The sequence below is a fragment of the Lonchura striata genome, chromosome Z (genome assembly GCF_046129695.1).
Source record: "Lonchura striata isolate bLonStr1 chromosome Z, bLonStr1.mat, whole genome shotgun sequence".
Lineage (NCBI taxonomy): Eukaryota > Metazoa > Chordata > Aves > Passeriformes > Estrildidae > Lonchura > Lonchura striata.
The window spans coordinates 14,250,475-14,275,703 of NC_134642.1; the positions used below are offsets into that span (position 1 = coordinate 14,250,475).

Sequence of the window (25,229 nt, forward strand, 5' to 3'; positions counted from 1 at the left end):
CACTATGGACTGTTATGTAGGCTGAGTTGTTTCCTGTGAGTGTTCTCTGTTGTTCTTAGACATCACAGCCTGAGAGAGATGTGGTATGTTCAAAGGATCTATCAGTGCACTAGAGCTCATTTGCATTGTAATGAAGTAGTATTTGCCTTCTAAAATTCCTCTAGCAGTGCTGTCAGAAATTATTGTGTTGAACTGATCATGGTTTGGAAGCTGGAATTTTTATACAGCTCCACAGTGAAAAAACAAGCACAATCTCAGCATCCAGAGGCTGAGTTTCTCATTGAATAATTGATTTTATAAAGGACTCTAGGATGGATTTATTGGTGGATGGTATACTGCTGTTTAAAAACAAGTTAAGCAGAATTCTGCTTAAATGAAGAGTAGATGTATTTTAAGTAAGGGAATTCTATGGCTCTCTCTGTTAGTAAATTCAGTTCAGAATTTCTTAAGGTGAACAGAGGTATTGGGGCAAGACACCTTCAGCTTCCCTTCTGCTTTGCTCCAACCAGGTTTGTTTTGGTTTAGGTATAGAAAAAACTCTGCACTGAGTGTTCATGTGGATTTTTGTGAAAGAGAAGTTATAAAAGGTTGTATGCTTAAAACAAGTCCACAAACTTTTAAGACTTTTGGGGAACATAAAAATGTGGAAGTATGCAGGATACATAGTCTATCACTTTGAAGTGTATCAGGCCACTTTGATTTAGGTTTCAAGTGACTGAATTTACAACCAAAACATTAGTCAGTCTTTTTGCAGTCAATAGGATGGTTTGCAGAGTAATGTTACTAGAATAATAAAGTCAGAATCTGACCCTAAATAATTATGTTCTTGACTTGTTTATGTATTAATAGTTGGGTATTGCACAACAACCTTGAGGTTCAGGGTGGGCAGGGAAGCCCATCAGCTGAGTTATCCTAAGCCTAGCTTTTAGATTGACATCTAACAAAAACCTTATGGTATATTGTTGCAGCAAAACCTTTTAAGTAATTTCTCTCTCCTTTCCTTCCACCTCTTCCCATGCTTTTAGCTTACTCCTTTATTTGGAGAAGAGAATCGGAACCTCAGATCTGGAGAAGTTTTTATGAAGAAAAGTCATCCAGCGTTTCTTGGGTTTGAAGAAAAACATCTGCACCTTGTAAATTATCCAACCTAGACATGAAGGAATGGGAGAAGAAACCCCTGTCTTCAATGCTTCAACACGTGGTTTAAATATGAATGGACAAACCTCTGATCTGGTCCTTGTGCTAGTAATTGTGGATTAATGCCCATGTTAATCAGTCCTTCAAACATGAAAAAAACAGACAGAACTTCTCTTAACTGTGCACCACACATCACTTGATTTCCATGGACCCCACTGTTTTTATGTGAAATTCGAAATGGTTGTCACCTCTCTTTGTGGTGATTTGAAGTGTCAGTGCCAGCTGCAGAGGCAGAATGCCAGGTCTGAAACAGCAAGATGCTGCTGTGAATGAAGATGCAGCAGCATGGCTGCTGAACTCTGCTGACTGGAGTGTGCTTGCCTGTGGGCAGTGCCTACAGCATCTGTTACACCCTGTGTTGCATTGTCCTGTTTGCAGTAAGTGACCTTCTGCTTTATAAGGATCAGTCCAGTGGTGAAATGTTTTTGCAACAGTGGGGAACAAACACAACATCCCCAAAATGCTCATTGTTCCTGTTCTTCCCTGTATTTATAATTCAGTCTGTCCTTTTCCTATTATGTTACTTGTTGTAGATATAGTTATTTATTGTTCAGTGGTTGCATGCTGAAACAATGCCTGCAATTGTCTTCATGTTGCAAGGGCTTGTGTGAATTGTATGTTTTGCACATATTGTGATTGCTGACTTGCTCTGCTGCACAAAGAAAGAAAACTATTTGGTAACAGTTGGAGGTGGGAGGGAGCAGTGGCTTCCCAGTCGGAAATTGAAGGATTATAAAACAGGATTTTAAATTACACATGTACTAATGGAAGAAGCCATGGAGGTCACTTTCTTAGGCCACCAGCTCCTCAGGTTGCATGTGGTGTGTCTTGTAGATGGTGTCCTTGCAACATTTCATTTGTTGGTCATGCCTTTCAATTTCTAGCCTGGAAACAGCCAAAGTCTCTTGCAACACTCGCTTTGTGCAGCTTCCTGATTGCAACGCAAATACTGTGGAAGAGCTTCTGGATACCAAGCCCAGATGAAGTCATTGTACAAAATTATTTATTTATTTATTGGGTCGGAGGAGGGTTATCTACAATATAGCCACATTGTCCTGAAGGAGTGGAGAATGGTGATTCAAGAATAAAAACAGAAACAAAAAACCTCAACATAGGTTAATGATGAAGTCTTAAAAAAAGAAAAAAAGAAGAAAGAGCAGCAATTTTGCACTGACTGGATTTCAGATCATCTGGGTGGCTGGATGTCAAAGACCCAAGTGCTCTAGAAAAATTCTTATGGGGATAGAAAAGGAATTTCAAACCTCTTATCTTAAAAATAAAAAAAAGCCCTCAAACTCTGCTGCTTTTTATTTTTGTTATGCAGGTGTGTCTTTAATCACTTGGTTGCTCAGAAGCCTCAGAGAGTCCTGAGAAACCAAACTTTGATTTTTAAATAAAATTGTTTCTTATTATTCTGCTCTTTGGACAGAGATGAAGCTACTCTTTCTTAGGAATTTCAGAAGCTTGTGTTTCACAGGTACTTTCTTTGCCAGATCCTGTAAATGAAGCTTGTATTGTATTGTGTTTTTTCTTAAATGTTTCTGGAGCCCACTTAAACTGGCATATTCATGGTGTAACATGGTTGGTGTGTGCTGTGGTATAAGTAAACAGCTGCATGTGTGCATGCTAAACAAAAATAGTCACGTTTGTGATGCTTGCCTTTCTTGGTGTGAAAGTGATGTAGCTGTATTTGTGAAAGTTTTGTCATCTGAAAGTGTTTACATTGGTCACTGGAAGTTTCTCTTGCGCTGCCTTACATTTGATTTGCTGTTTGGAGTAGACTCTTTACATTTCAGAAATAAAGTATTTGGAGTTCTGTGAATACTGAGAGAACATTGATTCAATAAGCAGTCATTTGCAGTTTTTAAAAGGGTGAGTTCCAGCTAGATGTGATAAAATTATAGTTCCAATGATTAAACTGATTCCTTGAAGTGGTAGATTAAAAAAGTATTTAAACCCACAGCCTCTCTACCCTTGCCCCCCCCTTAGATGACGTTTAGCAATAGGAAAACAGATTAGAATAGGATCCTTTCTATATCCCTGTACCTGTGCAGGTTGCCCTGCTGAAGCAAACAGCCTTGAATTTTTGTTGCGTTTTCATCTTGTGGATCACTCTCAGGAGTGAAGGGAACCATAAAATCAGACTTCCTGTGTTTTGCATGTCCTCTACCCAGGCACTAGCATTTACATAAGATACCAGGAAGTAAAGAACTGGGTCTCCAGGGGCCCCTGTGTTTGAATAAGGACATGTAGTTTTGAGATGTGTGTTCTCTGTCAAGCTGATCAGAGTCCAGAGGTGAAGCTGCCTTGCATCTGACTATTTAGCTTATGAAATCTGTTTTGTAGCACAGCTACAAAAAGTGGGATGTTCAGCTTCCAAAAGTGGGATGGATTTTTTGCAGCTGTTTCCAAACTTGTGGTCTGCTTTGAAGTCCTCAATTAATTCCTGTGTGTAGGCCAAAGGAAACTGAAGTCAGGGTGGGCCTCTGGCTCTGCAGGGACTACATGAGGCTCTTTTTCTATGAATTGTTGTGGGAATCCTGGCTGACTACTTGACCATTTTAGCCCTGCAAAACACCCTAGACTTAGAAGCAGTTCACAGCAGAGTGCACACAAAAACCCTGGCGTAAGATGGGAAGGTTCCTCTTATTTTGCAGGCTGGTTACTGTAGAAACATGTAACAAAGGACAGCCTTCCTCTTCTGGTGTAATTGTGCAGCCCCTTTTCTGTATGTCTGACACCTGTCTGAAAAAGAGTGATTAGAACAGAATAATGTTCCCATTCCTGGCCATTGAAGATGTAGTTCATGTGCTAAAAGAAAACCGCAAGTGAAGAAGTAAAATTATCTGTGTTGTTTGCTACTATGTCTTAAGATTTTGTAAAACTCACTTTTTTTTACAATGTGAAACGGAAGGTCAATAAATTATCAGTTATTTCCTCCCCATGGAATGTTTATTTGAAGTGTTTTCCTCTCCTCTTTCCTTACCACTAAATGCTTTGAATCCTTTATAATGCCCTTTTTTATGTCCTCTTAAAAGAAGCACATCAGCAACATGCAATTAAATGCTTTGGTTTAAGCCTCTGCTTCAACTGCACTTTCCTTCCCTTTGTTCTCTTTTGCTTCTCTTACTATGATCTCTATCTCAAAGTTCAGCAGTTAAAACTTGGAGAGCCTCAAAACATTTAAGAACAGGAAATGCAAGTTTGTTAGTGCTTGTAGTACAGTTTAGTTAGTGCCTGATACCACCTGGAAGTGGAATTAGGCATTTTGAATCCTTTCTAATTATTCTCAAGTCAGAAAATCCTGGCTGCACGTAAAACATTCAAATTGTTCTGTATACATGTATAGTCAAACTCTTTGAACTTTTCATCTTACTTATATTTTTGTATGTACATGGTGGTCATAATTTTCTAAGTTTTGGTTTGGTTTTTTTTTGTTTGTTTGTTTAAATACCGTTTTAATACTGTTGATTTTCTACATTGGCTTAGCACCTGTTTGTCCTGAAAATGTTGCTGTACACTGTCCAGATATAAAATAGCAAGTTTTCTGACATCTTCTAAATTACCTCTATTAAAACTCCTGCAGCTCCCCTGTGAAAAGCCACAGGTTTCTTTGTGGTCTTTACTCCAAAGAGTTGGGGCCATAGTATTAAGTGACTCTCTGGCCTTGGCATGTCTTGGTTAAACTGTGTTTGAGATCTTTGCCATCAGTTTGGCTGGGGGAGTGGGACACTTAGAGAATCCTTAAATATGAAGAATACCAGAAGAAGTCAGCCTTTCCACAGAACAAGGTAATGTTAAATTAGTTTCCATGCTTATTGCAAGCTCTTTGCTGGACAGTAACCTGGGTTGGTTTCCTTTATTTGGATTTCATCAGGGCATGGGATGCTTACAGCAGTACTGGGCATGAACAAACTGCTGTAGAATGATTCAGCTGATGTCATTTTAGGCACTGAGTTATTTATCTGGTCATGGATTCAAACTCCTTTGCTTGGAAGTTTCCTCATACTGGAGGTTCTGATATTTATGATGAGAGTGTAAAAAAATAATTCCATTTAGGTTCTAAACAGCTGATAATCTGTATAAGACATCTGCAAGGCATTTGCTTTATTCATGGTAAGTATGGAAACTAAATGCCTTGAATGATTAGAAAAAAATCAGCTCATTAGCATTGACTAAGGCTTCATCAAGTATCCTGGGGTGATCAGCCCTGACCTGTGAAAGTCTCAAGGGCCCTGTTTATGCTATTAAATTGAATATGCCTGGGGATGGTCTGGCATAGAGGCCAGCTGGCAGGAAACAGTCTTGAGCACTTTGAGCAGCCTCTTGTCCTGGCAAGACAGGGTGGCTGCATGCAAACTGCTTGGAGTGGCTGCTGGAGTGCTCTGGCTCCTGAACCCTACCCAGGAGCACTCCAGAGGAGTGCAAGTTTGCATGGGCCAAAACCACACTGGGGCTTCTCAAATGACTGAGCAGAACTGGCAGTCTGATCTAGGCCTGGGAACACACCCAAATACAGTTTGGTATATTGCCATTGTCCCAGCCAGAGCAATGAGTAACATCACCTTTAGGTCCTTGGTAGCTGGGTGGAATGATAAGTGGTTGCATGACCCAGCATCAGTGATCTAAATGCTGATGAAAGTGGAGGGAGGAAGGAATGCTGTCTCTGAGTGACACAGACCTTGGTAAGTGGGGAAGACAGGTCCTGAAGAGGTGGAGTCATGCAGCTTCTTCAGATGCAACAACATGAAGCTTTGGAAGTGCAGAGAGAAGAGAATAGGAGTGTCCACACTGTAGATGAAAACCCTTCCTGGTGACAGTGCCCTATGGGCTTTGCAGGAGGTTCATGGTGACTCCTGGTCTCAAAACAACAAAACAAAACAAAACAACCCAAAACCAAAACAAAAAAAACCAAAACAAAAAAGAGCACAATTCTATCAGAGCCACAGCACAAGTGTGCACATGGGAACACATATGTGTGCCCATAACCTGGGCCAGATAAATGCCAGAGAAACACCAGACAAATCACTTTTGCTATAAAGGATTATTAGTCCCCAGTTTTACACAGGATGGCCTCATTTTTGGCCCTTACATAATTTACTCCCCTCTGCAGTGTGAAAGGCTGTCTAATGGTCTGTCATCTGGGTGTGTGTATGCATGTAAACCCTATAGAAACATAAATACCATAGAAAAATCATATGTTTATTCAAATTTTTATATCTGTGTGTGACACAAAGCCAAATACAAACTCACTCAGTAGTAGCATATGCACATACACAATGCACGCAAAGACCATCTGTCTTCTGTGTGTCTTTAATAATGGTCTGAATTTTAAAGTTTCACTATTTATTAGAAACTGTACATTCAAATATGATAATTACCCTTAAAACAAAACATGGTACATAAATCATGACTGTGAATTAAAATAAGTGGGTAAATAAATTACAAATATCTTTCATAATTATGTTAGGCAATGCTTCTGGCCTGACAATGCTCTGACATTCTCAGGAAACCGAACTAGACAATGTGTCCTTTTCTTTTTTTTTTTTTGTGTGTGTGTGTGTGTCTAGTTACCCTAGAAACCATTATCTGTATCTCTGAAGCAAGGGGTAGCTGTGAAGGAGGCAAAGCCACAGGAGTTTCTTCCAATACCCCTCCTAATCCTTCTCTTTATGTTATCAGACATTCAGCAAATTACTTAACTCTATGCAGTAGATGAAGTTCATTAGATATTTTATAATCATTCTGGAATTTGTGGGTTATAGTCCATGCTCTGATTCAAAGGTAAGCTTTATGGCTGTGTTACTTATTTGTAATTCGTATTTATACGAGCCAAAGCCACAAATACAAACTAAGATTGCAATTTACAAACTGCAGCTTTTTCTAGGGGATTTTAACATACCTCATCACATTTCATCCCAACAATAGGTTCACTAAGGAGCAAAAACACTTAATCCCAGCCTCAGACTGAGAAGCTGGGGCATGGGGAATTCATTGAAGGGTGCAACTGAAGTAGTGGCAGAGTCTCCTTGGGTCTCCCAGCACCTTGTCCTGGAGGCATCAGGTGCACTGCACCAATCAACAAGATGTAAGGCTGTTTTGTGAGACTGGCTGTGAAAAACTCATTCACATTGTTAATTGGCTTGAGAAGCCAATAAATATCTATTTAGAGAGATATCGTCTCCCAAAATGAACAAAACTAGGTCTAAAAGAAATAGGAAGGACGTGCCATCAGATAAACACAAGCAACCTGACTTTTTACAAAGTAGTGAGGAACAATAATTCTTTCAGGCAGATGGTTACTCTTTACCTAAAGAGCACTGATAGGAAGCAGACAAGTTTAGGGAACTGCTGGTAGCAGAGTATTTACACAAATTTAAAATGATATCCTGCTCCTTGGCATCCCTCCCAGTATGGAGAGATACTGAGCAAAAGAAAGATGCAGATTGGACTTTTTATCTTAGAGGCAATAGACTTTCTTTTCCATCCCAGGAACAGAAACATCTTGTCTTAAAACAGTTGGAAAAAGTGTTTTAAAACCTGGGGGTCCTATAAAGGGACTAAGTCAATGTGGCCTTCCTCCAAGGGTAATTGGCTGCCTGGAGTGGCTTTGGTTAAAGGTTTGGGAAGTGAGAGGAGACTAGTGGCTGGTGGAAGTGTCCTTGAACATACAGGATAGTGGTCCAGCTTTCATTTTCATGTGAATGTGCCCTCAGCCCATCTTTGCTCTTCTTGTTCATATCTGTGTAAATTCCTCATGGGGCTGTTGCCCCAGCCATTATAGTTATACAGGGAGCAGTGAGTATTGCAGAATTAGGAGGAAGGGAGGTAAAAAACTTTAGAAGCATTTGCTTACATATTGCCACTGACTATAGTCCAGGAGTTATATATCATGGCCTGACAATCCTGCGGAGTATCTGCCTTTGTCCCTCTCTACCTGTATGTCTCAGCAACACAGCTTGTAGCTATTAGATGTTTGCAGCCCTATGTGGCACGGACCTGTGCTTAGCTGTTTCTGGTTAACTTAAAAACTCTGGAAGTAGTTGTGTCATAAGGTAACACCTGACATAATGTGTTAGCCAGGGTTTTGCTGGCTGTAAAAGGGTTAGTCATCAGTGCTGATGGATGTCCTCTGTATGTCCTCTTTTGGCTGAAGCATGCCTTTCTTGTTTGACCCTGCAAATGGGTTTCTGGAACAGCTGGATGGATGCAAATGCTCTCACAAGGGACTGTCTCACCTTGCTCTTAAGTCTCCAAACACTTTCCCAATTACTGGGGGTATTTTATGTCTTGATTTATTGGCTACTTTACATTTTCAACAAAAAAATTTTAGTTGATACAAACAATTCCCTTTTCCCCACCTCCCACTCTAGTGAAAACTCCTTCCTTTTGGTTACAGAGCAGTGCAGTCTGTCTTCCATCACCCAGTGTATTTTTTCAGATTTATGTGCCAGATTTATTTCTTGTGATGGATGTTCAGTTTACTTGATTTTTCTATACAAAGGTGGAGCTTTTTTAATGTGTGACTTCACAGTGGCTGGGAAACCCACCCGTCTGTGTCCTCCTGGCCACAGCATTGCAGGGTAGTGGGAGATGAAAGAACATCTACTTGGCTTAAAAGCAGCTTCTTATGGGAGATGTTTTGGTTCTGCCCAGGGATGGAGGTGTTGATAATAAAAGTCTTGAGAGTGGCACCTTGAGAAACATAGGAACTTTCTTCCAGTTAGAGCAAAATTAATAGTCTCCAAGATACTAGAGGAAGTTTCCTAGGAACCTAGAAAAGATTTTGTGATGTTTCTTCAATGTTCACAGTTGCTGGACTTGGGCAAGACTGGATGGGGGAAAAAAAAGCATTTTTCTGTCATGCACTTTTCCTCCTCCATGAAAACATGTTGTTAAACAAATCTACTTTGTTAACCTCACATACTGCATTTGGGTTTCTATTTAAAATGTATTTTATCTGAAAAATTAATATCTAAAGTCAAATAAATTGATATCTGCAGTAAAATATTAACTTCTTGATCAAAAGCCCATAGACATCTATGGTCCACCTTGCTGTCAAGAAAGGGTAGAGCACACTCACCTCAAGCTTCATGCAGGGTCATGCTGAGCTGCTGCTTGGTGTTTCTTAACTGAGACAACAGGCAGTAAATGGGGAAAATGACCACAGCTGTTTGCAACCCCAGAAACTGGGGACATGGACCTGGATCCTGACTCTACACTGAGGCTCAACTTCAGATAATTACAGGTGAAGCTGCCCATAAGCTAAGGCATGTTTTCTCACTCTTTGCAGCTATTTTGGGCCTTAGAAGTACAAGTAATTTTTTTCTCCTGCTTCAGATAATTTCAAAGTTACAAGCATGAAAATAGTATTTGTGGTAAAAAAACCCTTAAAAACTGTGGTATGGGTTTTATAAATTCAGATACAAACTAGCTGGCTGTTTAGACAATTGTACAATCAAGACCCCCATAATAAGAATATTTAAATAAAAAGACATAACAGTAATTTTAAACTAATTAATAATGGATTCATTTTGATCGCTAATACAGAAAAAACCTTTTTTTCCCCCCTGATGTTTGTTAAGCTAATCTGGTTAAAAGCTGGCCTATAAAATGCCTTAGGTTTCTCCCTGTCATCTCAAATACCATCTTTGCCCTGAAAGCACTTCTGTGTGTGCTTAACTTCACACAGCCTGAGTATTCCTTTTGAGTTCAGTGGATTAATTCTGAGACCACAATGTTAGCATGCATCACTTGCAGGATTGAGGCACATGCTAACAGGAAACAATTTTGTGATGGAGCACTGCAGTCTACTAAAATGAAGTGTTGAAAAAGAGCTGAGCTGTGTAATTTTTTACTGAGGCCATCAAAAAGATTGGTCCATGGACAAACAGATTTTATTTTCACTTAAGGGTGCTTGAACAACACAATATGCAGAAATCAACTACAATGACTTGGAAAGTCCTATCTAAACAGTATAATTTTAATACTTTTAGATTGTCACTCTCAGAATTTATCATTATTTTTTCGTTACACTGTATTAGCCTCTTTAATATGCTTTATTAGTTTCATAAAATGCAGAAACATAAGTGTTCACTGAATATTACCCTGTCTAGACAGTGATGTGTGCATTTAAAAAAATTATGAAATACTTTCCACCAGTTTGCCAAGAACTGTATTGGAAGAGAGGGAGATGATGTTTCTTTTTTCTCTCTGAATAAATAGGAAGAGACTAACTACTTAGTGATCTTGACAGCCCAGTCTGAGAATTCACAATATTTGTGAAGAATAATATGATAAAATCCTAAATTTATTTCCTTATGTTCTTACAGTGATGAGAACTAGTGATCCACTCATTTTCTGCTGCTGTTGGACACCAGCAACACCTCTGATGGAGATGTGCTCAGTGAATGTGCTGTTGGCACTGAGCATATCCTGGAATCAAATACTTGAACTAGGACTAGTCAGGCTGGGGCAGACAGTTGTGAGTCTTGATCAGCATCCTGCATGGATTAATCACTGATAAAATGCATCAGAGCAGTTGTGAGAAACGCTATAGCAGGAACCTGTGACACAGCTAACCTTCCTGAGGAGTTTTTCTTTGCTTTCCTGGGTATGAGAAAGTTTTCTTGAAGTCATTGAGACTGTGTACTGCCTCTCCCAGAGCACTCTGTAACCAGTGTCAGAGTTATGTCTGCCAGCAGCCGTGGCTCAGGGCAGACATAGTAGCTCTTTCACCATCTCATTTTTCACCTAAGCCTGCAGTAAGGGACAGAAGATCTTGAACTGGAAAGTGGTGCACATAATAATTTTGTAGTTTTATTGGTGTGAAGACTGAAAATTAGTTCCTATCCAGCATCTTCAAGCATCACGCAATTGCCGTATCCCGGGAGGGCAGAGATTGGGAAGGGTCTCTGGAAATGGAGCAATCCAACCTCCAGCCCAGCTTTCAGCAGGGTCAGTCATAGCAGGTTGCTCACAGCCACGTCCTGTCAGGTTTGTGTATCTCCAAGAATGGATATGCTACAACCTTTCTGGGCAACACCTGCCAGTGTTTTACTACCCTCACAGTAAAATATTTTTGCTTATGTAAAAGTGGAATTTGTTACATTTCAGTCACATATCTTTTCAGTTTAACTATGTTTTAAATATGTATAAATGTTTCTCTTTTTAAAATTATCTGCTGAAATGGCACAATAGTAGAAAGGTTGTTTTAGTGACATTTGCAATTAATGTGTGTGGTTTATGTAACCTAGTAGAGGCTACCTCTGACCCATATAACCAGAACTTGGTGTTAAATTAAGAATGATGTATTATCATATACCTGCTGAATTTAGAGTCTCTTGTGGAGTGGGTAGTATCTATCAAATCACAAATTCCATATATTGTGTTTTCTTAATGGTTGGACTTGGTGATCTGAGAGGTCTTTTCCAACCTTAATAATTCTATGATTCTTTCACAAGGACTTTTACTCTATAAACCCTGAATATATTGATCATGTATACACAATACAGTCTGCTGCTCCACCACATGCATGTATGTATTTTCATAGTACAATAAAGAAAGGATCAATGTTTTTCTGATAAGGCACCTAAAAATCACTGTTATTTTATAAACAAGATGTATCTTTCCAAAGGACAGGTAGATAATCTCTGGGATGGGGGGTGGTTGATTAGCAAATATATTAAAATTTGTAAGGTTTGGAAGGAAAATATTTCCTATTGTTTTCCAGTAGTGACTTTGTGCCTGTAGCTGAATCTTGATTCTGAATCCTTTGGTAACACAGTGCTAACAAAGAAATTAGTAGGAAATGGGTGTGTGAAACAGAGCACAACTTAGGCAGACCTACAGTCAACAAAGTACAAATCTTGCTAATTGTGCATTCTTTTGGCACTGATATATTGTAGGCAGAGAAGGTGGTGTTGAAAATTCTCAAATTGCAGTATGAGAGGCTTTTTAGGAGACAAAATAGTGGAGGGTGCCTTGATTGTGGCCATTGCCCACAAACCTTCTCTCAAACAGTTGTATGTGGTTAAGAATATCTTCAAAACAGGGACAATTTTGTAGGGAAGAGCCCTTGCACATTCAACACTGAGATTTATATTTTTTCCCTTTTCCATGAATTTCAGCCATAGTCTTTCACCTATTGTTTTTGGACCACAACAGTTTAAACAAATATTTTTTCAACCAAAAAATTAAATGGTATTTCTTCAAGATATTTGCTATTAAGAAAAATGCTTAAAATAGGTAGAATTTTCACTTCTTTCTCTTTGCATTAAACAAGTGTGATCATAGTCCCACAGACCTGAGCTACAAAGAGTTTCACAAGCTGTAGGTCTATCAAATCAGGGATGAATTTCAGATTCAAGCCTCCATCAGGTATTATTTAGTGTGATTCAGATATTCATATCAAATCCTGCTTTCATGTGATCATACATAATCTCTCTGCAGCCTTTTGTTAATAAGGCCTGCTAGAAGTGTTCAGGATCTATATCTCTCTGCCTCCAATGGAAAAATCTCAAACTTCCTGGCAACACTGAATTTGGCATTTAAATTAATGCAAATTGGTATTTATTGGCTTAAGAAATTGGAAAAACCTCTGATGCTGCTATGTCTACCAAAAAGATATATGTTTTTAAATCTACAGGAATGTCTGAGCATTGTGAAAATGTACCATTATATAAACCCAAGTTCTGCAAAGGCAATGAGATTCATGACTGTTACTGCTAAGAATCTTATCTGCTTGAATAATCAAGTGAAAACTTCAGTTTTGGTTATGTAGAATAAATGAGTGGAAGCAACAGGTTGTTTTACCACATAATGAATGAAGAATAAAAAAATTGTGTCTCCCATCTGGAGACAATCTTCCTAGATGCTGACTGTGACCTGCTTTGAATAGCCTTGTGTTTTGGTTCCCATTGACAAAGTATTGAAGAGTTTGGTTAAGAGTTGTGTACTGCATGACTGTCCCAGCTGTCAGCAAGGAGGAGATTGGGCTGCATGTGACTGCTGCTGAGGACATTGTGCAGAGGGCACGCTCTCTGACCTCTCTGTGCTCTTCCCTGTGAATATTGGAGGGATGAGGTTTCATAACTCTTTCATCGCCAGAAGGTGATGGGGAACTGTGACGTGCTCCAAGGGAACTTCATTAGGCACTGCTGGGAAACATACTCTTTTGGAGAATTCGGGAGCAAAGCAAAAAAGCTTCTTTTTTTCCCAGGGAAGAAACAAAGGGCTGAGAAAATGGTGGGATGTGGAAATGTTCATGAAAGGTGGCCTTTGTCAGCAGTTTCCACATCATGATTGATGCTGGGCGTTGGAGTTACACAAACAGAACAAGCTGCATGGCACTGCTCTTTGCTGACTTTAACCACAGCAGGTTTTGCCTTTTGCATGTTGTGATCAGTTTTTGATCAGTGAATTGAGACAGATCGCTCTTGTTAGAAAGTATGCAATGAAGAGCTAAAAACATCCCATTACATGGACAGAATCTACTACTCAATCAGTAATATCTGTAAGTTAATAAATTTAGGGGAATGTAAATTTGCCCTGGCAGAAAGTATGCCTAGACCTGTTGTAACAGCTAAGCACAACAGATTAGTGGTTTAATTTACTGGCAAACGTGTAGCCCATGGGTTCTAGTTTGCTCAGCCATGGGAAAAGCCTTGGTTGTCAGTTGTTCTTCTTGCAAGGGGAGAAGTGATGACAGCTGAAGACTTGTTTGTCTGTCACACTTCCCTCCTATGAATGAAGAAGGAGTCCAAAGGGATGATTAAATAAGCCAAATTACTTAGAGGAGATATGCGAAAGGACAGAAGAAACTGAGGTAGAGCTTTGCAAAAGCTGACCTAACTCATGGAGAAAGAGACTTCCCAACAGTGACAACTCTAAAGAGGCCAGGGAGCAGACACAGAAGACTACTCCTGCTGGGAAAGCAAATCACTATGAGAGAGCAAGGACTGGGAACAAGGCAGACGGCCCTCAGAAGACCAGCAGTGCAGTTTTCAGCTGAAATAAGGACTGTGAACACAACCAGTATAGGGACCACCACCCTACAACTTGTCTCTTGAGGTCTTCTATGTAGCCTCTATTCCAAAATACTCAGTCAGATTTTACTATAAAAAAAAATGGCATCTGATTTGGTTCAAAATGCAAGCAGTTAAGATGCTTTTGTATCAGTTTTATCCTGTTTTCACACCTATCTGCTAAGGTATTACAGCTACTACAGTAGTAGAAGGCTTTCTTTGTTAAATTGCATCATGGTGTGTGACTCTTGCCTGGTTAGTCTGTCAGCTCACTGAGCATTGCAGTACCTGACTGGAGTCTGCTTCCCAAGCCCTTCCACAGGAAGGTTAGGACTACACAGGCAGGAAATGGAACTTTTCTGGGGATGAAGAGTGGGTATACAAGAGGAAATAAGTAAGAACAGGCTCTTTAGAAAACCCTGAAATTTACTTCCTTTGAATCAAAGATCCAATAAATTGCACTTTTGCTCACATTGTTGACTTAACTGAATTAAAGCTAACCAGCATGTGTGTATATACACACATAAAAATACAGGTGTAAACATAAAAAGCACCCTTGCCCTCATGTCCTTTGCAGCACCCATATGTGCTCAGCACACTGCTTGAATTCACTCATTTGTATGCCAATAAGGACTGAGTAAGAAGTTACACAGGGCAGAAGAGACATCTGTATTTGACTTGAATAAATCTTTCAAATCCAGGCTGTGAGCTAGAAAAGTATTATCAAATTAAATATTTTATTATGCAGCAGATTACTGCAAATGTTCGGAGTATTACATTTACGAGGAAGAGTGCAGAACAGTTTTTTTAACAGCAAAATGGACAAAATTTACAGTTAGTGCTATATTCTATGGCTAGACCATAATTTTTTCTGTTCATGGCCTGGGCTGACACAAAGTTGTGTGGGGATAGATAACACTATTCCGAATCTGAGGAATTAAGCCTTGTAGAGGATCAGACTACATTAGCTGAAGCACTAGCAACTTGTTGAGAGTACCAACCTAAGCCCAGTGGTACTTGTTTGCTTGGGGCAGGAAGACAATTCAATTCTGCCTGACTGAATGACACCCAGGACTGCATCTGAAAGAACTTTCCACAACTGATTAGATGCCTTACCAAAATGCATTTAAATCTTGCCTTTGGGAAGTCTGATTTTGCAGTCTAAGATTAGTATCTAAGAACAGCCCAAATGTGCTCCCCTAGATGATATATCTATTTTGTGCCCACTGACACAGATGTTTTCTGATATGTTTGTTCTTACAACAAATCCACAGTGGAAGGCTTCATGCTACACATTGGCAAAGAGAGACAGACTCTTGTGTGGGTGATTTTACTGAGCAATCACTTCAGTAGGAGTCACAGGATATAACTGTGCAAACTGTAATTTTTACTGTGATATGCTGTTTATGTTTTATATTGATATGTTGTTTATGTTTTATGGCTTATTTTGTGATAACAAGGGGTTAAAAAGAAGTTTGTGGTGAGGGACACAAAAATGTTCTGATTTTCTGGAGCCTTTAATAGCATGCAGACTTCTGGACCACCTTACTCTGAAAAATATTGAGCTAGATGGCTAGAACAAAACACAAGAAAATTTGTTATAAGTGAAATATCTTGACAGGTAAAGGTATCACAACATACTTTTTCCCTGAACAGTCTGACAGTCATGAAGTTGTGCTAATATTGTACCTATGTTAATCAATCCCTTATTGCCCTTGCACCTCTCTCAGATAGAAAATGCCTAGAAGTACCTGCAAGGTGCCCGGCAGCACTGATGGCAGAGTGACCTGCCATGCAGCCAGCACACACGAGAGAGAGCCCAAGTGTGCCACCACTGCTGGGCCACAAGGCTCTGGTGAGCTCAGTTGTGTCCATGAAGCTGTCAGGACACATGAACCTTCCTTTTCAGCCCCAGCTCTAGCAAAGGAAACAAGACATTTCAAAACAGAGACACACATGAGCAAGTGGATAAATGTAAAACGTCTTCTTTTGGTTATAGCCTAACCAATATTTTAAGCCCTGCATTCTCTTTCTTTCTTTCTTTTTTTTTTTTGTTTTTTTTTTTTTTTTTTTTTTTTTTGTTTTTTTTTTTTTGTTTTTTAATGTCTCTTCTGAAATTGCTTAAGAAAGAGTCTTTAATTAACCAGTAAATAGAATCTCTTGCCACTAAGGAGTAAATTTAGAAAATCCCTCTAATTACTGCAACTAGATTGATTGCAAATACCAGATTGTTCCCTGTTCAAGTGAAGCGAGGTTCTCATAAACTGTTACAAAAAGCTTTCATTTGCATCATCCCTCCACTCCAACCAACATTGCTATTACATAAAGGGAGGACTTGTTTACATCCATATGTTCATGTAGTTCAATTGTTTGAACTGGAAAGGCAGGAGAAATTGGATTCACATGACAGCTTATGAAATTTAAAGTGATTTTCTCACAGCTGATTTCTTGTCATGTGAGTAATGTCTCACAGTGTGTCTTGACAGTCCAGCTGAACAAATCAGAAGTTGACCAAGAACTCTGCTATATTAAATGAATTCTCTAAGTCAAGGTTTATAAGTACTTTGGAGAATTTTCTTACTGATATTTTTCTAGAACTCCTACCTTGAGCTGTTTTTCTATCTAACAGAATTACAGAATCATTTAAGTTAGTAAACAGATCTGAGATCATTGAGTCCATGACATAAACTATGATAAACTATGACAGCAAGTCCATATCCAGTCATTTCTTGAACATGAGTCTTCCAAGTAAGCACTGAGGGCTCTCACTGTATTGCTGTTTTCCTCCCATGTTTTGTCCCCACTACTTAGGTATATAAAATTATGTTAATTTAACTTCTCTTAATGCCTGTCCTTTTTGGAATCATCTGGTTTAAATTTTGCTTACCTGTTTAGTATGAAGTGAGTGTTCTTTGCTTGATTGCATGAGGAAATCAGAAGTCATTAACAGCTTGTGTTAAACTACATGGTGGGAATACACAATCTGCCTACAATTAAATGTTTTGCTAAGGTGGGAAAAAAATGTACTGAATGCTAAACTAAGAATGCTGATTGATCTAGGGACATAGCTGAAGGACTTTGCCCTGTCCCAAAAATCATTTACAGTTGCCTGGAGAAAGTCCAAACTAGTAAAATACTTCCATTGAAACATCAGCTCTCCTCCAGCAGCAGCTTCACTGGAACTGCTTGCTCTCAATGCCAGAAGGTGTTGTTAGAACGGGTTTGACCAGTTACTGCAATTCAGAGAACTCTTTGAATAGTTACATACTAGTGTTGCTGGATTAATTTCTTTGAAAATACCCCTATTGCTTCAGTCACCACCAGTGTTCTAAGATTGAACCTTTACCTCTGATCCAAGAATTATTGAGCAGCATTGGTGCCTGGGTTTGGCCCAAACACTGTGTCAGCAGCAGCAGTGCCCAAATTCCCAGCTTTACAAGCATGGGATTGAGAACTAAGGGAGTGGGACGAAAATTTTTAACTGAAACAGCTATGGAAAAATACAATCCTGTGGCTCTCTCTGCAGGAGAATGCTCTCCTGCTCTTTCTTTCTCTGTTGCTTCAGGGTGTGTATCAGTCAGCTCAGCTAGTAAATATTGAGCCATGGAGGAGAAGGCTTTTAGCTCTTAGTAATGACCAAATTATAGAAGGAAAGGATAGAGAGGATCAATGGCTATTGATTGGGAACAATTCACAGACAGGGAAGGGAACAGAGTGGAGACATTCAGCACTAAGTGGAGAAAAACATGAAGAGAAAAGATCCAGGTCTGCTGAGGTTAGCTGCAGTATCTCTATCCATTATTAAATACAACAAAAGCAAAATGTAATCTGTTATTGTTGTAATACCATATGTCAATATATCTCACCTCACAGCATGCAGATGTTTCAACCTATGCCCAGAGCAAGATGTCCAGCGTAAGAAACAAGAAAACAACAAGTGTTTTCAGATGTCAGAGCATAAGGAAACAGTGGAAGGAACAAGTGGAGATATATTTGGGAGGCTCTGCTTTTATAGTGCTCTGGAGGAATTACAGACATCAGGCTATCACTATTGATTCTTAAGTGCTTATTGTGATGCCTACTGATGAATTTCCGATTCTTTTATTCCTCCTTATGGGGGAATAAGATGGGAATGCTCTGTTTTCCTTCTTTCTTCAAAATCTGCTCAGAATCAAATACACTGAGAGCAGATCAGTGGACACATCAGACTCTTATTCGGCTTACCAGCCAGGTATTGGCAATGATCTCTGTCACTGATTTTATCTCACAGATCTCTTCAACAAGAACTTGAGGTCCTAATATATTATTACAGAATTCATATTGCAAATACTGATGTGTACTTTAGTCTCAAAGGAATTATGATCAAGTTTTCACTAGAGGAAAAGAAAGACTAACAGCTGAAACTGATTTTCATAGATAAAACAATAGCAGGAAGGTTAGTGGCTTAGTCTCTGGACTCATAAATCTCTAGTTAGCATTTATTGAATTCTTGTTTCTTATATGTAAACTGAAAATGGATTTCCCAGCAGTGTGGTGTTACTGCAGCAGAACTACATGACAGTTCTTGAGCAGTGGATGTGTGAAGAAGTCACTGAATATAACAGGTTACTGGAAGCCATCTGAGCTGCAGGTTCCCATGCCTGCTCCTCCTCCATGGTCAGGGTGAGCTAGTTTGAAATTGTGTGCCCTTTGATGAAAAATGGATGAACCAAAATTCATTTGCCCTGTGATACTGTGAGATGAAAGCATCCATAAAGGGGCAGCTACTGTGGGAAAAAAATTACTACTACCTTAGTATCCAGTGGCTACATGTTACATGTTCTTCTCCACAGAATCATCCCCTGGAGTACAAAGCAGACTTCAGAAAATATTAATGCCTATGGCAGCTGTGCTGTGTTGCATTTCTGCCTCATGTGCAGTGGTCCCTAGCAATGGTTAGTTCTCTCCTGATTAGTGGAAAAATGTATACCTCTGGGGCTATTAACCCAGGTGACTTTGCGAAGATCACAACAGCAGCCGCCACAATGCTTGCTCTGTCTTGTTTAATATATTGGCTGCCGATCATCTTTAAGCATAAACTCCATCCAAAGGAAAGCACAAAGAATTCCTCAGCTCTTTGAATCTTTTAAAATACTGCAAGTATTTCCATCTTATAAATTTGCTCTTGCTTAGTCCTATCCTAATTGTGATCAGGCTGGCTAGATAAGCTATTGGCCTTTCATCTATATAATATGCTTTTGGCCTGAGGCAAAACTAGAGTTGCTCAGTAATGTCAGAGGAACTAAACTAAAATAAACATCCACTTCTGATGTAATTTCTCCAAGGCTTTCCTTTGTGTGCAAAATATTCAATCTAGCTGAAAGCTGTGGTAACTTCTTCAGGCAGTGGCTTTTGCTTTCCTTTAGAAGAAGACTATTACAAGGATTATCAGTTGAAGGGACAAGGTACTTATTCTACTCTCATTTCCACCAGCCTGGATCAGGACTAATTCTATTGACTTCAAGGATTTAGTTGCTGTGAGGGAAGAATGTGGGTGAAAAGGTGCTCATAAAGCTGCAGCAGCATTTTGATGCTGATTAGCATTGTTAAGCACTAGCAATCTGCTGCCAGCCAGCCAGGGCTTTCTAGAATTAGTGAGAGTGCTTTGGGCATACCAACAATCAAGAGTTCACTTGCATGAGGGCAGTGCTTTTAAAGGGGTATTTGATAAAATGTATACCAGAGTCATTCCCTCCATTTGTTTTGCCTTTTGAAAATCCACTTCTGTTCGTTTTTGTTTATATGTTTCTCAAGCACTGATCTTTATAGTGGAGTTCAACATTTCACTTCCTATCTTACTTCCATCCTGTCAAATAAAGTTTCAAATAACTGGAACCACTTGTCTTTCATGATCAAAGTGATAGAGAGACTTGTATTCTCAAGCATTCTTGGCAACATGTCAAGAACAAACCCTTATTGTGCGTAATATATAATAATATAGTTTGTTGCATGGATATATTTGTTTGAAGAAGTAGTAGCTGCAGAGGTTTTAGTAGGTGCATAGATTTTAGAAGGACCATGAGAAATATAATTTAAAAAATACAATAAAAACTAAAATCAAACATAGAGGGAGTTAGTTTTGCAATAGGGAAACAACTATGATTCATAGACTGTAAGGTCAGATAGGACCTTATGATCTCTAATTTGTCTGGCTGTATAATTTAGGGTAAAGAATGTTTTTTAGTGTTGTGCCCTTCATAAGCTTTTCCAATTAGTGATATTGATTAGTAATTTAGTTAAACTCTATTGCAATAATATAAAATGCAGAGTAAATCTACCAGTTATTTTCCTGATTTCATACACTGTGGGGCCAGTGACCTGGAAAACCTTTATGATCCCTATGTTGTGAGAAGAACTCAAGGGCTGAAGTCATGATGCCCTCTGAGTCTCAAGAAAATCTACAGGTCAATAACCTTTTATTTCTGACCTTTTAACTGGCTCTAGTGGGCCATGAACACTGAAATGCCAGTTCTTTCAGATTCCTGGGAAGCTTCAAGCCTCTTGAATCTAATTCTCTCTGAGAGTTTTGCTCTCATATATTCAGGTCACTGATATTGCAAAAGCAACTTGCAGCCCATGTGCAAGGGGGAAAATTTGGAGCATCCAGAGTTGGGTAACTAGTGTTACACAGTGAACTCAAGGCAGTCATGTATCTTGGGAGCTACTCTTCTGACTGGAGGTAGCTCATAGCTTGGTCTCAGCTAACCATGCCTTTCCAGGGAGAAGAGGGATGCTGATTCATCATGTGTTTTATTTGGATGAGGCCTGTCAATTCACTGGTCTCAGAGTAGCTTCTCTCCCACTCTGCTGTGTTCTCCACTATAAACTCCACTACTTCCATTTTAGTCATCCTATCTTTTCCTTTCTTTCTAAGAATGGATTTGTCTAACTATGCTAAAATCAACTATCTATTCTCCTAACTTTTCTACTAATATCTATTTTGCAGGCTTCCAAATGTTATAAATTGGACTATTTTGAAGATAACTTCAAGATATGTTGACTTTAAGAGATTGAGGGGTGAAACTCTAAATTTGTTCAATACCACCAACATGCAGCCACTCTACTGTTGGTGAGAAAGGCCATTCTTCCCCCCACACTTTTTTTCTTCCTCTCCACCTGAAAATCATCTTGAAATCAAATAGGATCCGTGTTTTAAGATCACTTTAATTCCATCGAGGAGAATGAAAATCAGGGATTGCAAAGGCTGAAACCAGGAGCTGACCTCTTTAAGACTTGTCTCTTGTTCACTTTTTCAATATCACTTGCAGAAATCATTGTCATTTGCAGGGGAATGGTGTTCCTCCTGTCTCAGAGAGAAGGAAAGACCCTACAGAAATGGCAACACCAGTCTACATTTATTGCTCTCAGGCAAAAGTATAAAATATGAAAGTCTCATTAGAGACCTCTCTCAAAACTCAAACCTGTCAGGCACTGAGGCTGAAACCTTGCTGGTGTTGCAGCTGAAGGATATTCTGCAGAGCACAGAGAGCCAATTCACTTATGTGCACTCAGGTGGATCACAGGTATTTTGTAAGTGCCTGCAGCCGCATTAGTGTAGAGGGAATAGCATTCCAGAATTATGGCTGTAATTTCAGAACAGATCAACTACTGACCTACACTCGTTTGTTGGCTGTTCTGTAAGACCTCCTTCTTTTTCAATATAAATATGTGAAAAAGACTGTGCTGTCATACCTGTATCTATGAAGCTTTTCTTAAAACTGAGAAGTTGAATCCTATCTGCAATTTAAAAATTTACTTCCCCTTCATCTTTGTACTTTGAGATAACTGGAACATGTATTGAGATGAGTTGTGGAATTTTTGCCATTTAAAGAAACTATGGGATTCCCTGAGCACTGGCCAGCCGTATGGTGCACTGTGGGACACCGTGGGACTCCGTGCTCAATGCTGCTCTGGCAGCAGGTACTTTCAGCTGCCTTAAGCACAGTCATTCCTGATGGCTTGCAAGGAAAAAGGCAGCTTTACTAGAGCTGTCAGGAGCCTGGGGTCAGAATAACTATTCCTGCAAAACTGCCTGCTGTGGCTGTTTGGGGACTTGATCGTCGCAAAGCTCAAGTAGACCAAGTTTCTATAGCTGCAGTTCTGGGTTGTGGGTCACTGGAGAATATCGTAAGAGTAATTAATTGATCTATTCAAGTTTGGCTATATAGGTCACTGAAAACCAGTTCATTCCTAGGGAGTGTTTCAATGCTAAGGGATCCTAAAACATCTATAGCCCTTTTCTGATGCACTAAATGCCTGGAGGAGTCTCTATGACAGCTCAGTGCTGTTTTCTTCCTGTTCTGAACCATGGGCATGCTGGAACAGGCTGGTGAGGGCAGCAGTCTGTCCACACTTATGGTGTCAGTTCTTGGGCCAGCTCCAGGACTGAAGTATGACAGACACTTTCCATCTCTATACACCACCTCCTTATGGGTGCACAGAGCATGACATGTAGTTTCATTGAGGAACAAATCTGTTTGGTTTTCAATGTTGTATCAAGGACTGGGTCTTCTTTGGAATGTTCTTGAAATAATCAGGATCTCTTCAAGAGGGTCACACAACTGTCAAAGTAGGATAATCTCAAGGTATGACTTGGTTTTGAGTTCTAATATGCTTGGATTTTTAAAATGGAGATAGGTATACCTTGTACTGGCCTAGCCTTCTCTTAATGCAGAGAGAGTCTAAACCAGAGCCTTCTGAGACATATCACAGTTTTTCCATGGACTTTGGTGGGATGCCAGGAACATTGCTGCCTGAGACAAAGAGCTACTACATAAGAAAAAGCCAAGGCTTAAACTTCAAGGACTTGCACACCGTCAGGGAGACTTTATTTGAGCATGACAAGCTCAATGGTATCAGCAAAATGTAAGGATAAACTTCTGCTTATCTCCTTTGTAAGAGAAAATTCTTAAAATGATTGAGTTGGAAATTTTTTCTCTAATGAGAAACATTATCGCAAAATTCTGAGTTATTGAAAATGAATTTTCTTGAGAAACACAGTGACCTTGTTGAAGACATAGCTAGCAAAGGCTTCTAACAAAGAATTGGAACTTTATGAGTGCGTGCCAGAGAAAAGGGAGAGGAAGAAATGGAGAAATATATACATCTGATCCTACTGAATCAGACTAAAGATCCTATTTTTTGTCAGGTTGAATAGAAAGAGGTTAAGATTATAGAATACATATGGTGAGCCTTCTTTGCATGTTCTCTGCTGAAAGGCAATGCAAAGAGAAGGAAGACCAGCACATTCAAGTCACCCAGCAGCCCTGGGGTAGGGGCTCTCACCACCAGGTCCTGAGCGTGGCCTCAGGTCAGGTATAACAAAAGCTGCAGTCTGGGCTTCCCAGCAAGTGAGAGCCATGAAGAGTGCCACTGACAGTGTGTGTGTGCATCTTTAGCCTTTCATTAAATATTAATTCAGATGTAAAAAGAAAATATTTTCCAAAACTGCTCGGTTCCCCAGGATGTAGGATTTGCATCATGTGGCCAGTTCTGGGCTTGTTCCACCACAACTCTCACATGCAATCATTCTAGAGTAAGAAACAACTTTCCTACTCTGGTGGCAGGGAGCTTTGTATAGAAGCACTGTCTGGATCATCTCCTGTGATCTTCCCATCAGATCATCAGATAAGTTTTTTCCTCATGCTCTTAGGTGTGGTGGTACAATGTCAAAGAAGACCATTGGCACCTTTGATACAAAGGCAGTGCAGAAGTGTTACTTACCTGGCTAAGAGAACAGTACCTAGTAAAAAAGAGTAAATATTAAGTGCAACATCTATCACAGTCTGGGCAAATGATTTGCACAGCTCTTTTACAAATGGGGACATACAAGGACTGGGAAATCTGGATTTCTCTTGCAAGCTGCGAGGCACATCCACTTGTGTTGCTATCTATTTTCACTGCTGTACCACCACAATGTTTCTCACCTCAGAGCTTGATCCCTTCCCCAGTGATTCAGGTAAGACATTTAATTGGCCTGATGACATATGCTGAGTGTAACAGCAAGAAATCAAAGATTTTGGAACAAGGAATTAATGTGGAATTATAGCAATGCCATTTTACAGTGGTGGGCCTCTTTTTTGATATCTTCAAATATATATTTCCCTCTATACTACTTTTGTGCTAGATTTTATATAAGTAAAGGACACAATAAAATAATTTATCCCTTTTTCCATCCTCATTTAGCACTTTTTTTTGGTGCTACTTGCACTAAATTCTGATGTGTATTCAGCAGTAGAAAAATAGTTTGGAGAGCAAATCTGAAAAGTGATATGTTGCTAATCATGCAACAGCATGGATCTAAATGTCTTTAATTTCTAGCTGACTTTAGAGTGACATTGTGAACCATAATATTGTTAGGCCTGAAGTTAATATATATGGTCTATAGTTAATATAGATTGACTATAAACAGTCTCCAAATGCAATGATTTCAAATAATATGATAAAGTACTGTAATAGGAAAGGTTGCAGTCAAAGGTATCTTTGATGTGTTTGTGCACATTTCTCTTGATAAAATACTTTTGCTACTGAGAAGACTTCTTCCTTGCTGCTGAAACATAATATTCAGGTTTAACAGAAAGTGACAGGCAGAGCGTCGTGATGGAAACACATCATCAGTACAAGAAAAGCCATGAGAAATGCACATTATTGTGTTAGAACGTGATGTACATGTTCACATTGCATGGATGACTTGCCAAAGCAATGCAGGCCCAGAGAAGGCAGAGGGGCAGAGGAGAGGTTAAAACAAGCTGGAGAGAGCTGCTGCTTGGTTATGGTATTTTGGTGGTTTATCATGACAAGGTGAGGAATTTAATACCAACTCAAGTCCCACAAACTAATTTGCCACTTTAGGTCCAAATGAGACTATTCTGTGAAAAGATTATGCATGGAAGGAGGTGATGTGGAGTAGCAGAAAGGAAAATTACTTGCTGAGGTTTCCAAGCCATGGTTCCTGCCTGCTCTGGCTGC

The 25,229-nt window shown here is 39.5% G+C and overlaps 1 protein-coding gene across 3 annotated transcripts in view; it reads left to right on the top strand.

Moving 5' to 3' along the window:
- Window positions 1–25,229, top strand: part of ENC1 (ectodermal-neural cortex 1) — a 70,814-nt gene that overhangs the window by 8,859 nt on the left and 36,726 nt on the right. For 2 of the 3 annotated variants that reach the window (XM_021531797.3, XM_077790280.1), the window contains exon 3: window positions 1,026–4,141. The gene's annotated coding sequence lies outside the window, so the exon portion shown is untranslated. Of the gene's footprint in view, window positions 1–1,025; window positions 4,142–25,229 lie in introns of those variants that run through there. The other variant, XR_002465562.2, reaches the window with a different exon arrangement.